At 33.2% G+C, this 16,431-nt stretch overlaps 1 pseudogene; it reads left to right on the forward strand.

Annotated features, from left to right (window-relative positions):
- Positions 1-4,073: 4,073 nt before the first annotated feature.
- LOC102588656 (apyrase-like) lies at positions 4,074-16,223 on the forward strand (annotated as a pseudogene).
- Positions 16,224-16,431: the final 208 nt, after the last annotated feature.

Consider the following 16,431-nt stretch of genomic DNA (forward strand, 5'->3'; position numbering starts at 1 on the left):
GTTTGGGGAGACTATTGGACATTTGGATTAACCTGATTTGATGATATGTTCAAGGAGAAACAAAGCATTGTCTGCTTCAAATATGCCTATTGCTCAACGAAAATGGGTATATCTAAATAAGCAATTGAAACTGTGGTCCTAATAGTTGCATACTCGATATCTAAATACATGATAAAAGTAGGCAAGAAACCAATGAAAAAACACAAAATTGTTTTTTGGAACGTAGATTATTCACATAACATGGAACTTATGTTACATAAATTAACATAGATAGATTGGATACTAGAAGTTTTGAAGAAGGCAAAAACATTGGTACAATTTATTTACAGACATGCTACGGTCCTAAAGCTTCTAAGAGATGCTTGTCCCAATGAGGATAACGTCAATTGTGCAGTTTTTGTCTCTATCAAAATATTATATCTTAGAAAGAATACTTAATTAAGTGGTTTCAGTCCTCTAATTGGCATACCTCAATCTTGGCAGCTACTTAATTAACCATTTTTTACTTTCTTTTACCCTCACTTGTAGAAGATAGGATTGGGGTACGCCAATCAGAAGAATAAAACATCCTAATTAAGTGGTTCTATGATACAATATTTTCTAGAGACAAAAAAGGCAAAATTTACCATATCATTGAAGACTTTACAAGTTCATCAGGGCAAACGTTTCTTAAAAACTTCAGGACAGTAACAAGGTTGTAAATAAATTATGCGAGTGGTTTTGCAATCTCCGAAACTTTTGGTATCTAGTCTATCTTTGTTAATAGCTGCAAAATAAGTTTCATGCAATTAGAATGATCTATGGTCCAAGAAACTATCCTGCATTTTTCCATTAGGTTCTTGCCTGATTCCATCATGCCGGAAGATATCGAGTTGACATTAATTGGACCACAGTTTAAACTCTTGATTTAGATAAACATATTTCTCTAATTAAGATAAGCCTATTGCTCAAAGAAAATGAGTCATATTTTGTACCAAACATCCTCTTTCTAACTTTATGTCTTGTGACACATTGTGCCCCTCCTGTAGTGCTTTTGTCTTGTCCATTTTCTCTGTGTCTATTCCAAAGGATTGGAGGGAAGCATTCAAAGATCCTAAATAAAAAAAAGATATGCTTGAAGAAATGAAGGTTCTAACAAAAATAAGATTTGGGAATCAGTCATTCCTTCACCAGAAAAAGAAATTAGTCGGCTGCAAGTTGGTATTCATAGTGAACATAAAGCTAATGGTTCGATTGAAAGGTTCAAGGTCAGACTTGTAGATAAGGGATTCACTTAAACGTATTAAATGGATTATCAAGAGAGATTTGGAGTTATCTTGTGCAGTCAATCTTGATTGTGAATTGCAATAGTTTGAAGTAAAAAAGTAATTCTTACATGGTGACTTGGAAGAAGAAGTTTATATGGAGATTACTCCTGAATTTGATAAGGAAAATAGTCGAGAAAAGCTGTGTAGATTGAATAAAGCCTTATACGGGCTAAAACAGTCTCTCAAAACATGGTTAGATATATTTAGCAAATCTATGATCAACAAATCAATGTTGATCATACTCTCTTTATAAGATATCACAAGGGTAAGATCACTATCTTATAATTTATGTTGATGACATAGTAATGACAGATGATGGCAAAAAACAGATGGTTTTACTAAGAAAGCCCTGGGCTCAGGAGTTTGATATCAAGGATCTAGGGAAGCTCTAATATTTTAAGTGAATTGAAGTGTCTAGATTAGGAAAAGGAATCTTAAGGGGGAATATATTCTAGATTTTCTAGAAGAAAATTGTATGTTAGGTCGTAAGCCAGCAGGATCATCAAGTGAGAGCGACCACACGCTACAAGCAGGGATAAGAGGTCGGTTGATAGACAAAAATATCAGAGATTGGTTGGAAGACCAATTTATATTTCACAGACTAGACCTGATATAGCATAAGGAGTTAGCATGGTTAGTCGGTTCATGCATGATCCTCGTGATTCTCATATGCAAGTTGTTCTTTTCATTCCGCGGTATTTAAAATCTACTCTTGGACAAGGTCTTCTTTTCTCCAAACATGGTCACCTCCATATAAAAGCATTTTCAAATGTTGATATGATTGGATCTCTAGATGATAAGAGGTGTACAACCTGTTATTGCACACTCGTGCGAGGGAACTTAATCTTTTGGAGAAGCAGGAAGCGAAGTGTAGTTGCTAGATCAAGTGTTTAAGTAGAGTATAGAGTTATCACTCAAGATGTTTGTGAACTTATGTGGATACAAAAGCTACTAGAAGAACTGAAACTATACGAAGATAATATATTATCCTTGTACTATGATAACAAGGCTTCCATCAGTATAGCCCAATAGCCCATAATGCAAAACAATATGACCGAACAAAACATATTAAAATTGATGGACACTTCATCAAGGAAAAGTTGACAAATGGTACCTTGAGCTTGTTCCATGTGATATATATCCAATTAGGTAGATTCTTATCTGATTTAGTTTTCAGCATTATAGAGATTATATTTTATTTCCTTAATTGCATATTTCATAGTTAGGCATTTCACTACCAAAAACACAGGATCTAGGGACAACTTTTTTTTTATAGTTAAGCAACAAATTCTTTCGCTAATCCTATTTAGCGATAAATTAGCAATAGATTTTTGTTAGCTATGAGCGAAATAGCAACAAATTAGCGACGAAGTTCACAACTAAATCCATCTTTTTAGTAGTGTTTTTTAGTGCATAAATACCTCTATGATTGATTGTGCAGAGACGCTTGAGAATTAATGAAATCTCTATTCTCAAAGTCTACAATTTCATGTATACATCTCACTATTTCGTCTTAATATTAATCTGTAAAATGGTGAACTTGTAAAAATATTGTAAGATTACATATCATCATTAATTTAAATCAAATTAGATAACATACATAATCCAGAGAACTTACTTGTTCTTGTCGTAGCGGAAGAGGAAGAGTAGGATGAACCGCAGTTGAATTTTACTACTCGATGGTGGTTGTCAAATATGTAGTAGCAACCCCTATACCGCAGCCTAAACCTTAATTGATTGAGGAGGGAATAATGTGTAGATTGCTATATTCTTTTTATATGTTGTCTCTTTCTCTCTTTTTAATAACATATCATATGTGTGTTTAAATAGAAATTATTAGGGCTAACTAGTTACCCGAATGGGCCTTAAAGCACCTCTTATGGGTGGGCTCGAATTTCCTACAAATATAAATTGAATAACTATAACCAAATTTCTCCTCTTGAAAATCTTTATATTGGTTTTTAAAATAATTAGAGCCTTAGAGGATTTAACAACACGATTACAAATAGACAAGTAATATAATTGTTTTACATGAGATGAGGGGAAACACTATCAGGAATTTCCAACGAGTTAACAGACATATAACTTCAAGACAACAAACAAAAAGAGAAATGACAAAAAAATATATATCATAAACCCAATATGATAATAAAGGGGTAGTGCACGAAGTATCTTACATTCACACATGATATGAAAAAGGGTCGCACCCAAGGGTTGTAATCGAGGAAACTTACACGGCGTAAATATCAATGACTAATTCCACGACTCGAATTCATGACCTTTATGTCCGTAGAGATAATTTTATCATTGTTACAATGCTTACCTGAGGATAAATAAAGAAAAGGGTTAATTTGCATTATCATTTTACAATTTGCATTATCATTTTACTTTCTTTTCATTCAAATATATCTATTCTAAATGAGTTCCAATTAATACTCTAATGAAGAAGAAAATCACACTCCATTCTTCAAGATTTTATGAATCAACCAATTAAAAATAAAAAAAATGTTACTAATTAGCCCCCTCAATTTTCTTCTTAAGTGAAATTTCACCCCCACAAATTTTTTCCACTTTTCAACCCCAAGAATTGGAACGATCAATACGTGAATGAGAGGACGTGTTGAAGAATATTCAAGTAACACCCTAACATCTTAATCTTTAAAAATGCGATTGTCATACAATTCAGATAAGTTTACCTTAAAACTCACCATGAAAGCAACTTCCTGATCTAGCCTTGAGATGATACTGGACACATACATTTGTATCATGAATCTAGAATCCGACCAACGACTTTTGTCTTTCTCAAACAAGTTGGAGAGATCAAACTTAGGAGAAATAGAAATAGTATCGAAAGAATTCACACAAGTAGGCTTCATTGGTGATGAGATTTGCTCCGTGTCTAGGAACACTTTGCATCTGAATCATCCACAATATCAAAGACGCTATGAGGTAAATCATCCTTTTCTCGATCCAAAATTGGTGGTTTATCAACTTGCTTGAATCCTTTGTTGAACCAATTATGGCCCATCAACTTAGCTAATAAGATTCTTGAAAATAGATTTGGATCAAGAATGGATTCAGATTTACGTAGAAAAGTCCCATATTGGGGGTTAAAAAGCTCTCTAACAAAGCAACTCTGTACCCAAGGGGACTCAAACCCGAGACCTCTGGTTAAGGACAAAGGTAGGGGCGGACCCACATACGAAGTATCGGGTGCTCTAGCACCCATTAACTCCGACGGAAATTTGTATATGCTTATAGAAACTACTGAAAAATAGATATAATCAATTTGTGAGCACCTATCGGGTGCTCGAGCACCCATTAACTCCGTCGGAAATTTTTTATATGCTTTTAGAAACTACTGAAAAATAGATATAATCAATTCGTGAGCACCCACTAAATAAAAAGGGTTGACGTTTGGTTCACAGAGCAAAGTTAAAGCTTATGTCGATACCCTCAACTTTGATGGTTCGAATCCCATCGAACTGAGTTTTTTTTTACTCTTCTTTTTATTCCTATTCATTGTTATTTGCTTGTTGTTTTTTTTCCTTTTCTTCTTTTTATTCCAATTCATTGTTATTTGCTTCTTTTTTTCCTTTTCGATTTATTGTTTTTTCACTTTTCTATTTTTAATATTTCATTTACTAACTAAACTATAAAAAATATAAGTTTTTAGAAGGAAACCCTTCTTGGCAAGCAACTTTACACTAAAGGAAGTGAGCACCTATAGCCTTCAAATCCTGGATCCACCACTGGACAAAGGGGTGCTTACCACTCCACCACAACCCTTGTTGGTACTTTAGGGTATTTGAATTCCCTTTAACTAAATTACTTGTATATTTTGCCCTATTTTTAGGTTCCTTGCAAGATAAACTTTGGAAAATCTATCTTGGCCCAACAATTTACCAATCTCATACTTTTGTGTCAAAATTGTGTCCTTTTTCTCCGTTTTTGGTCTCTACAAGCTCATTCTCTAGATGAAAGAACGCATTCTAAGCACACGAAGAAATTCAAATTCTGCCTCTATGTAAAGCTCATGATGCAGTTTGCTTAGTAGAAGACATAGCAGTTATGAAATCCTATTCTATATATTCTTGCAAGTAAATAAATTAGCCCGCTTAGTTAACCTATGACAATATTAATATGCAGTGTTTCATTTTACTAATTGAATTAACCGTAAATATTATATCATACCAATTTCGTTTAAAGAGCAATACGAGTGGTATTATTTGTTAGATCCTATTGAAACTAATATATCATACCAATAAGAATATGCCTATTGAAACTATATCAAGATTAGAATGACATAATCATTCATATTAGTAGGGCTATGGGGGATGAGGGAGGGACAAATTAATGTGAAATGTCACCAGTAGAACTTATTTTCCTACTTTTAATACGGAACACATCCATGGTGTCACACTTTTATGCCATTTGGAAACCAGCAATTGCAACACAACAAGAGAATTCTCCATCTTAAACCAATTTGCAGAAATTCATTGAGAAAAAACATCAAACAGTTTGTGGGCAAGGATTTATATGGTTAGCTGCACACTGAGTTCAAACGGATTCACTAAGAAATAAAAGAAACAAAAGCACATGTATATTGGTGGATAGAGTAACCTGCTACTTGTGGTTTCCTGTGGTTGGTGGGAAATGACAAGTATTCGTGTGAAATTAGTCAAGGTGTTTGATAACTAGCTGGGATTCCACGATTATAGAAGAAGTGTGATTACGTGTTCTGAATACTTATGCTCAAAGGGCTTTATCAATCTCCTCTATATTTCAGTGTCAAAGAACAATATCAAGGGATTCTTAATTTTCTTTCCTTTTTTCCTTTATTTTTTTATTAATTATATATTTTAGAAAATAAATCTTGAGAAACATTATATTGTCCTTCATTATTATTCTGATTGAGATTTTTCATTTTTTGTATGTATTATTAAGGTGGGAGATTTATTCAAGAATGAAACTACTCCTAATTACAAGGCGGAATGGGTTTCAGTCCTCGATGGTACGCAAGAAGGTTCATATTTTTGGGTATGACACTTCAAATTTATTAGTGTTTAATAATTATTAGTGCAGATTTCATATTTGATCTATATGATTGTGTTTTTGTTGTTTCCGCTATCAATAACCAATCCGACATAATATAATTGGGAAGTGTTAAATGACCAGAAAATTTAGCTAGAAATTAAAAAACATTACAATTTTTTTTATTTTAAAATAAACAGATCTTTTTTCTATTTTTTAGTTAAATGTATTAAAGTTAAAAGGGTAAAAATGTTTAAAAAGGTAAAATAACATAGAAAAAAAATTATTCTGGCCAAATTTTCTGGCCAAAAAGATTTTTCCAATATAATTATCCCTTAATTAGTCGTTATTAAAAATTATTGGTGTAATATACCACAAATATAACAAATTACAGTTGAAATAATATGAACAAAAATGTATAAACAAATCTTAGGCTGAGGCGCATATATCTCGCTCTCTTTAAAGAGATTCAAGCCAACTACGGCATAACTGCATCGATCCAACAATAATACTCTTGACTTGTCCCCTCCAGGATACAACAACCCAATTGTACAACTCAAGCAACTCCGGATTAGTTGAAGAGTCCAAAGCTCCACATAAGAACACATTCCTTCAACATATAATAAATACTCTCTTGTATATAGTGAATATAGTTGAAGACTTAGAATATTTTTCTATGTCTCAACCCTCTCTTTCACTACTACACACTACAATATTATTTCACACTTCTCATCTTGTTTGAAGATGCTTCACAAAGGAAGATACACCACTATTTATAGGTGAAGAAGTCTTTCATATAATCAATAGGTAGAATGAGGGGTAGTAATGTGGGTAGATAAATGTGATAGATGTTACATGAGTTACAAGAAACTAATGACCATGAGAGTTACAAGAACTAATGACTATATAAGTTACATGAACCAATAGTCATCTTCTACCACAATCCAATTTATACCTACTAACTTATGCACTTAATATTTTATTTTAATAATAAAATGCATAATACACCAACATTCCCCCACTCATTTTAATATTAAAATAAGAGAGTTCACCAATTTAGTTGAAGGGAGACTATTATGCATAATGAAGGTGTGTTTTGCATTGAACCTTCACTTAGTAAAACAATAACCTTTACTCCAGAGTCAGTAGTGGTCTCAGACTTGAACTATGACTGCTTGAGGAAAATAAAGTATAACTGCTTACACACAATAATCAAGGTGTTGACATAAGCAGTTTTAGCCAGAACATTACGGTCTTGTGCTATCCCAGTTTCATGAGTGTTTTTGAGAACAAGCTCATTCTCATAGAAAGCTGCCTACTTTCACACTCACATAGGTGAAATCTGTCAAGGATGCTCTATAATTTGACACCCCACACATATGATATACAAACTTTCACTAAGAGTTCAAGACTCAACCTACACAAATCATTATAGGATAAATGCACTTACATCATAGGGATTGAATTAAATTAATATTAGTGCATTTCACAAGTAATCATATGATTCGTTCTTCCCATTGAACCTGGTTAAAGGATATCTAGTCCCAGATTGGGTTTCCTCATATATGACTTAGGATTTATGAGCTTCAATTTCATCCCCCTCGATGTGTTTCAGACTCTTTATCTTGCTAAGACCTTAGTTCATAAATCTGCAAGATTATCACAAATTTTAACAAAATAAATATTGATGGTATACCAATGATCAATATGATTTCACAATATTGTGTTTTCTTCTCATGAGTCTGAATTTACCGTTATAATAACAATTTTGTATTCTACCATTATATTGGTACTATCACAATTAATCAAAATTAGGAAAATTAATTTCTCAAAATAAAGTTTTTGATATAGTAAAATCAATTCACTTTTTCTTGAAACTTAATATTTTTTTACTTCAACCTCCATAGTAGAGAAGCAAGCAATATAATTTGCTTTTCTCACTTCCAACAAATAGCACCAAGTTTTTCTCATCTGCACCAACAAATCTTTTGATTATAGCATAATATTTTTTCTCATAAAACAAGCCACCAAATTTCGTACCAAGTAAATTTACTTGATTTGCTTATACATGTTATACTTTATACACAATATCATATAAAGTGCAATTAGTCACATATCTCATATTTCTGTTTAGGTTATCAAACTCCTTCTTTCTTTATCACACTATTTTAACAATTGAATAAAAATGAGTTGCAAGACTCACACAACCAATTGTATTTCACAATTTTTTCAAAATTATGTGACTTGACAAGGAAAAAATTCATCACATGTTTTATGCTATTTTTTCATTCCAAGAATGAAATTTATCTCAACCAAAACATTTCATGTTAAATGGCTACTCAACATATTTTTCATTATTTATTTATAACTCTCATGTTAGAGCCAAAAAATTCATCTCATTATAGCCAAACAACAACATGTGATTTATTCCATAATAAATATATGCACTTGTAATACTCTTTTTTAAGAGCATTTCTCAAAGATGCAAAAGACATTTTTTTCATAATGATTTTTTTTTCTCATTTCATGATCCCCCACTATTTTAAGAATTTAAATATCATTTTTTTTAATGAAAAGTAGTATCACTTTATTCATGAAAATACTTGGTAAAAAAGTTTTTTTTCCTTTAACTTTTCTCCACTTGAATTGAGCAAGTAGAAAAATACATTATCGTACACCTCTTCTCTTCCATCTCTTGAAGAGAGTGATGTTGAGCGGAATTATGTTGTGATCCTTATTTTTATATCCGCACTTTTTCAAAATGTAACAAAAACATGTCTCTCCTTAAAATTGCTTGTGTAATATACCACAAATATAACAAAATACAGTTGAAATAATATGAACAAAAATGTATAAACAAATTTTTAGGCTGAGCCGCGGATATCTCGCTCTCTTTAAGGATATTCAAGCCCACTGCGGAATAATCTACACCGATCCAGCAGTAATACTCTTGACTTGTCCCCTCCGGGATACAACATCCCAATTGTACAACTCAAGCAACTTCGGATTAGTTGAAGAGTCCAAAGCTCCACATAAGAATATCTTCCTTCAACATATAAATACTCTCTTGTATATAGTGAATAAAGTTGAAGACTTAGAATGTTTTTCTATGTCTCAACTCTCTCTTTCACTACTACACACTACAATATTATTTCACACTTCTCATCTTGTTTGAGATGCTTCACAAAGGAAGAAACACCACTATTTATAGGTGAAGAAGTCTTCCATATAATCAATAGGTAGAATGAGGGGTAGTAATGTAGGTAGCTAAATGTGATAGATGTTACATGAGTTACAAGAAACTAATGATCACATGAGTTACAAGAAACTAATGACCATGAGAGTTACAAGAACTAATGACCATATAAGTTACAAGAACCAATAGTCATTGTTGCTCCCAAAAGCATAAGCAAGTGCACGTGGTCACTCAAGTAGTACAACGACTCTTTCGAGCCGGATTATCGAACACAAAAGGACTCCAAATTAACAAATAACAATTCTCTTATGTCTAAACTAAATTTACTCGGGTGACAAATAATTTTAGAAAATTCATTTATAACTACTAATTAGACACTATCAAAAATTAATTACTTTAATTAAAAGGTTTCAAAACAAGAAAATTTCACAATTCGAAAAGGTGCTCCAGGGTTGTAGCATAGATCGATCTCTGGTATAATATTGATTTATCCTAGTATTCAACGAGTTAACCTCATTATGGATTTGCAAGGTTCATTTTACGATCATGATCTCCCGAATTCTAATCGTCTACCACCATTGACAGCCTAACTACATCGTTGAGTGGGGTTAGACATGAACCAATGACGGAGCATTAAGCATTCATCTTGCATATTAATCAAGCGTGGTATATAAGTATAAGACTATCCTATATACGAAACATTATAGCCTTTACCCTAGAATGAACACACTTCCCACATTCTTTGGTCTATACCTCTATTCATCTTCCGAGTTCAAGAGAAGACAACGAGTTTATTTTAATGTTGATCATGCATTAAAATAGTTAAACAAGAATGCAAGAACAAATCATAAGATAACCCTTCTCATACTAGAAACAAATTGTATTAAACCATTAACCGTAGCTACAACCCTATAATAAGGGACTTTAGCTACTCATAACACAAAATATAATCAAATAATGTTTGAGGATCATACAAGGGTTTACCAAAATGAAAGAGTAGAAGAAAAATCCTAGAAGGTGTTAGCCAACTCGCCCAAAATAATGTGCTCCCGTCTTTTCAAATTTGATAATGATAAAAATAACACACTTAAACTATTTATAGTCTAAAATAAAACACGTGGCCAATTTCTGGTGTCGTGGACCTATTCCCTCGCCTATAGTTGCACACAGATGAAACCTCTCCGCGACGCGCTCCCATCGCTCACTCCACTGTTAAGTGGAATTCCTTTTCTGCACACACGTATTAGCTCCACGACGCGGAGATGCTCCCTCATAGTGTATTCTCCAGCTTCTTGGCCCTTTTTTTTCCGCAACTTCGTCTTCTATTTTTCGACCTCTGACCAGGTGCCCTCTTTTGGCTCATTCTTCTTTGCTTTTCACCCTGAAACATCTAATCATTTTGGTTAGAAGAAGCGACATCAAAAGACTCTAAAAACTTAATTCCGACAACAAAAAATGCTCTCAACTTAGCTATATATATATGGGATAAATTGGTTATTAGGCACATAAATACACCCAAGATCAGTCATCTTCTGCCAAAATTTATACCCACTAACTTATGCACTTAATATTTTATTTTAATAATAAAATGCATAATACACCAACAAAAAATTTATTGACATTTTTGTTATAAGATAATGATGTATTCACCGCCTTCTGTAATAATTCGATTGGTCATTTTTTAAAAATTTCATAAAATTATCATTTTGCCCATCTCGATATTAATCCCGAGTCATTTATGATTAGATTTTGAACTTGGTTTCGAGTAGAAAGTTGTGAATTATGAAAGTTTTTGAATTTGAAAGGCTAAAGTTGTTAAAAAGTGATTTTTTGTGTCTTTTGAAGTTTCAAGTGTCGAAATGGAATTTCATCAACTTCATCAGTCCTAAAATGTAGAAATTGGTTTAAGAGTGTTGTCAGTTTCAGATTTGGAGTCTTTTTGAGGATTTGAGGTCCTAAGTTTGAATTTGTTGAGATTTTAGCTTTTGGATTGACTTTTCTCAACATTCGGGGTTCATGTGGTCAGATTGGAATTTTGAGACTTCCGTTGGATTCGGGGGATGATTTTAGGCTTAGAGGAGGTCTTGGTTGAATTTTTAGAAGTCTCGAATTTGATTTGGCTTTTTTAGGTGTTATGTTCGTTTCTTGTGACTTTCACGAATTTCGGGTCAAGGACACCTCAGATTCAAGTTTTGATGGTTTCATTGAGTCCGGGACATCAAATTTGGTCAATTGCATATTTGGTTTGTGTGTACGGGGTTCCGAACGAATTTCTAGGGTCATTTTGGAGGATTTTGTGTTGGCTGATAATTTGTTGTTTGTGTTACTGGTGCAAACCCCCTTCGTTCACGGAGGGGAGTTGTGGGGACCCCCACATTTGCAGAGGCTCAACCGCATTCACGGGAGTCCTACCACGTTCGAGGAGGCCCAATTCATTAAATCACACATGCACGGGTAGGGGTCCGCGTTCGCGGAGGACCCCCGGATAGAATGTCTTTCAAAATTCAAGGTTCATCCCGATTTCTCCATTTTTAAGTTTCGGAAGCTTTAGGGTAACGATTTGAACAAGGTTTTTGAGAAGAAATATTTGGGTAATGATTCCTAATCTCTAGTCTTCATTTACCCATTTTTATTAATGAATTTAAGTGGTTTAAGATTTTTGGGATAGTAATTTGGGGTTTCTTTAAGAACCCAAACACTTTATAAAATGGTGATTGTGAACTGATTTTAATTCGTTTTTGAAATGTTTTTCACCAATGAGTTCCAAATGCCTTTGGTAATGTTTTCAAATAAAGATTTTCAGATTCAAACCTTTTTTCTGGAATTGGGTTTTTGAGTTGATTTGACCCCTTTTTCAAAGTGTATGATATGGTGTTCTTATTTCTCGATTATTATTGTGATTACTTGTTGAATTAGATTGTGACTTTGGACATTGTTCGAAAAGGCTCAAGTCTCAGATTGACTTTTGATTGAATTAAGGTAAGTGATCTTCTAAACCTTGTAAAACTTATAGAATGTGGTATTTTTCTTCATTGTGTGTGTTAGGGAGTAATGGGAATTGAGGTGATGGCTTCAATTATTCCATTTGATCGATCTTAATGAATAAAAAGGGGAATAATGAAAAAGGCAACGTGTTGATAATTGTGTTTTGGTGAATTGCCTTGATGTTGACCCTAATTTGTTGATTGATGAAATGCTTTGATGGCATTATAGTGAATTTGAATTGCTTGAGTTATGTATTTTCCTTATGGTGTGGAATTACTTATTTACATTCATTTATTTGCACCGTGATGAGACATGTGATGATTATGCCAGAGGAAAATAGATCTGATAAATTATATTATATAAAGCCGAAGGGAAATGATTTCGACTAGTAATTTTGTATCGAAAGGAAATCGTTCCGGCAAGTGACATTATATAAAGCCAAAGGGAAATAGTTCCGACTAGTGATATTGTGCCTAAGGGAAATGGTTTTGGCAAGTGATACTATATAAAGCCGATGAGAAATGACTCCGGCTAGTGATATTGTGCCGATGGAAATGGTTCAGGCAAGTGTATATATGACTATTGTGTTTTAATGAACTTGATACTTGAGATTGATCTACTTGATACTTGTGATTGACCTACTTGATACTTGTGATTGAACTACATGATAATTGTGATTTATCTACTTGACACTTGTGATTAACATACCTAATGCTTATTGGTTGTTGAACAGTGACTGTTGGACTGTGATTGCCAAGACTTGTGAACGGTGTTTTGTAAATCTGTTAGCTTGGGATGATTTTAGGTTGTAGTTGAAGCGGCTAGGTTAGGATGAAAGGAGTACTCATATTCTAGCTTAGTTTTGCCTTGTTTAGTAGGTTACTTGTTGAGTATCATGTTGTTTGGTACTCACTCCTTGTTTCTACGCTTGTGTAGGTTCCGAGCCCGGATCCGTGTGATTGCTCTTCTTCTATTTACATCTGAGGCTCTTCTGTGGATACTTGAGAGGTAGATGCTTGTCATCCTGACGAGCCCTCTTGTTCCTTACTTATGTTTTGTTCTATTTGGGAGACAAAGACATTGAGACTTGTATTATCTTTCAAATTTTATATTATTATACTAGTGATTTGTACCTAGAATGACTAGGTTTTCCACATTTATGTTGTTATTGTTTTACTTTCCACATTTCTTTCGTATTGTTAGGTTTGAGACTGACTTGTCTTGTTGGGATTAGACACGTGTCAACATGCCTGACACCTTCAAATCCTAGGTACACTTTTATATGATACTTGTAAGAATATCCCACTTAGAAGATCTAAATTCAATTTTATTGTTCCCTTTCCTTCTTCCTCCATGATCTTATTGCGTAAATAACAACTATTAAAAAATTACTCTACTGAAAAAAAAATTGGTGGTCATTCTCACAGATATTTTGATCGAATTGGTGTAGCAAAGAAAAGTAAATGTTTCATAAGGTAAAACTAGTAACTTTCTCAATGTTTCATTGAAAATGTTTTTCACCAAACATTTTTCTCTGTGAGCTGATTTAATGGGAAAGGAATGGAAACATCATGTTCTATAGCACAAATTTTCTATTGATTCACGGTCGAAAAAAACTTAATTTCTAGTAGTGAAAAGAAAAAAAAACCACTCACCTAAGTTAGCAAACCAATATATAGAATATTCAATTGGGATATCATATAGGTGACCAAAATTACATGATTTTTTAATTTCGTTTATTTTTGTGTAATGCAGGTAGCCTTGAACTACCTATTAGGGAATTTGGGTAAAAAAATATGAAAGAATAGTAGCTACAATTGATCTAGGAGGTGAATCAGTGCAAATGACATATGCCATCTCAAAAGGAAGTGCTTTAAAGGCTCCCAAAGTACCAAATGGAGAGCCATATGTCCTTAATAAATCTCTTTTGGGAACTAATTATGACATCTATGTTCACAGGTAACCTAGTAAATTGATATTTATAACTAGTCTTTTTTTTTATATATATATTTTATGTTCTGTCAAATTAATCAATAATGTGTAACAGCTATTTAAGCTATGGTCAATTAGCAGCTAGAACTGAGATTTTCAAAGCTTCTGGAAACTCATCAAGTAGTCCATGTATTTTGGGAGGTTATAGTGGTAAGATTAGTCCTCTCTAATCCCTTAATTGTTAGTAGAACTTCTATTACTGTTTGTAATATTTTAGCTCACTTTGGGAAACTCTTTGCTCTTTAGAGAGTTTTTTTTTTCGTGTGCGTGTATAATGACTTACTCTCTCCGTCCTATTTTATATGTCATTCTTTTCTATAAATAGTTGATTCATATATAATACTTGTCATTTCATAAAATCAATGCATAAATTACCATATTGTTCCTTTTTACCCTGGTGAGTTATTAGCCTTGAAAATATACATTTGACCAACTTAGAAAAACTAAGTAAATGATTCAAGTTCATTGGTTAAATTAATTAATCAAAATAAATTAATTCATATTCATTGATTGAAAACTTGAGTTCCAAAAAAATTAAATAAGGGTAGAAGGGCAAAGTTACATCATTTCTTAATGCAACTGCAAAGTAAAAAGGTGACATATAAAATGGGACGGAGGGAGTATCACAGAGGGAGTATCTTATTAGTTGTTAATGTTTGTTATACTACTTTAATAAATTATGATTTGGTTAATTAAAGGTTATTACACTTACAATGGAGTGGATTACAAAGCATCATCACCAAAACAAGGTTCAAGCTTGAAGAAATGTAGCACATTAGCTAAAAAAGCACTCAAAATTAAGGCACCATGCAAGCATAAAAAATGTACATTTGGTGGGATTTGGATGGTGGAGGTGAACAAGGATTCAAAAATCTCTATGCTTCTTCTTTCTTCTATGACTATGCAGCTATGGTACCTACATTATTGTCTAATTTGTTAATTTCTTTTTCAAAAAATAAGATTGTATTTTTTGTTAATTGTGCATTTGTGTACAGGTTGGTATAATTGACCCCAAAAAGCCTTTTGGAAGAGCTAAACCAATACAATACCTATATGCTGCAAAGCTTGCTTTCAACACCAAAGTAAAAGACATAAAATCAGTATTTCCTAACATTGATGAGAGAAACATACCTTTTATATGCATGGACTTGGTATATGAGTACACTTTGCTTGCTGATGGATTTGGTAAGTTAATTCTTAATTAATTTTGAATTGACAATTGATGTTTTGTTATGATCATGTGTGTCCCACATCGAATGAATGGGGAGCTAGTGTATGTGGTAGCTAAGGCTTTGAGATGTGATTTAGGCCTAAACATGGTATCAGAGTTCATCGCACGGGGCCAATGCTCTAAGTGGTGGTTTGGACTTAAAAAGGGTGTCAATCGTGATCAACTGGGCTCAGTCATGACCTATGAGGTAGTTGGTATTCAAGTGGGGGTGATTTTTATGATCCCGTGTGTTCCATGTTAGTTGAAAGGAGCTAGCGTGACACTTAAATAAATTTGGGTTCTTCCACCTAAATAGCTAACTTTTGAGGCGTGAGACTTAGGTAATGATTTTTAACCTTTCTTCTTTTACCTAAAATTGACAGGCCTGCATTCCAAACAAGAGATCACAGTGGTGCATGAAGTTAAATACAAGAATTATATTGTTTGAGCTGCTTCGCCCTTGGGTTGTGCCATTGATGTTGTTTCATCTTCCTCCTGATTTGAACATTGTCATCTTTGAATTTTATCAATATTTAATGTTACTATTAATGTCTTAATTACTCTTTTTTTCGATCCATATATTCTTGTGTACCCCTTAAAAAGTCATTAACCCCTAGAAAGTAAAAGGGGTGTTTGATTAAATTATCCTTGATTAAATAATAGTACCTATTAAAAATATGAGAATTTGATACCTACTTAATAAAGTA

The sequence above is a fragment of the Solanum tuberosum genome, unplaced genomic scaffold (assembly GCF_000226075.1).
Source record: "Solanum tuberosum cultivar DM 1-3 516 R44 unplaced genomic scaffold, SolTub_3.0 scf00448, whole genome shotgun sequence".
Lineage (NCBI taxonomy): Eukaryota > Viridiplantae > Streptophyta > Magnoliopsida > Solanales > Solanaceae > Solanum > Solanum tuberosum.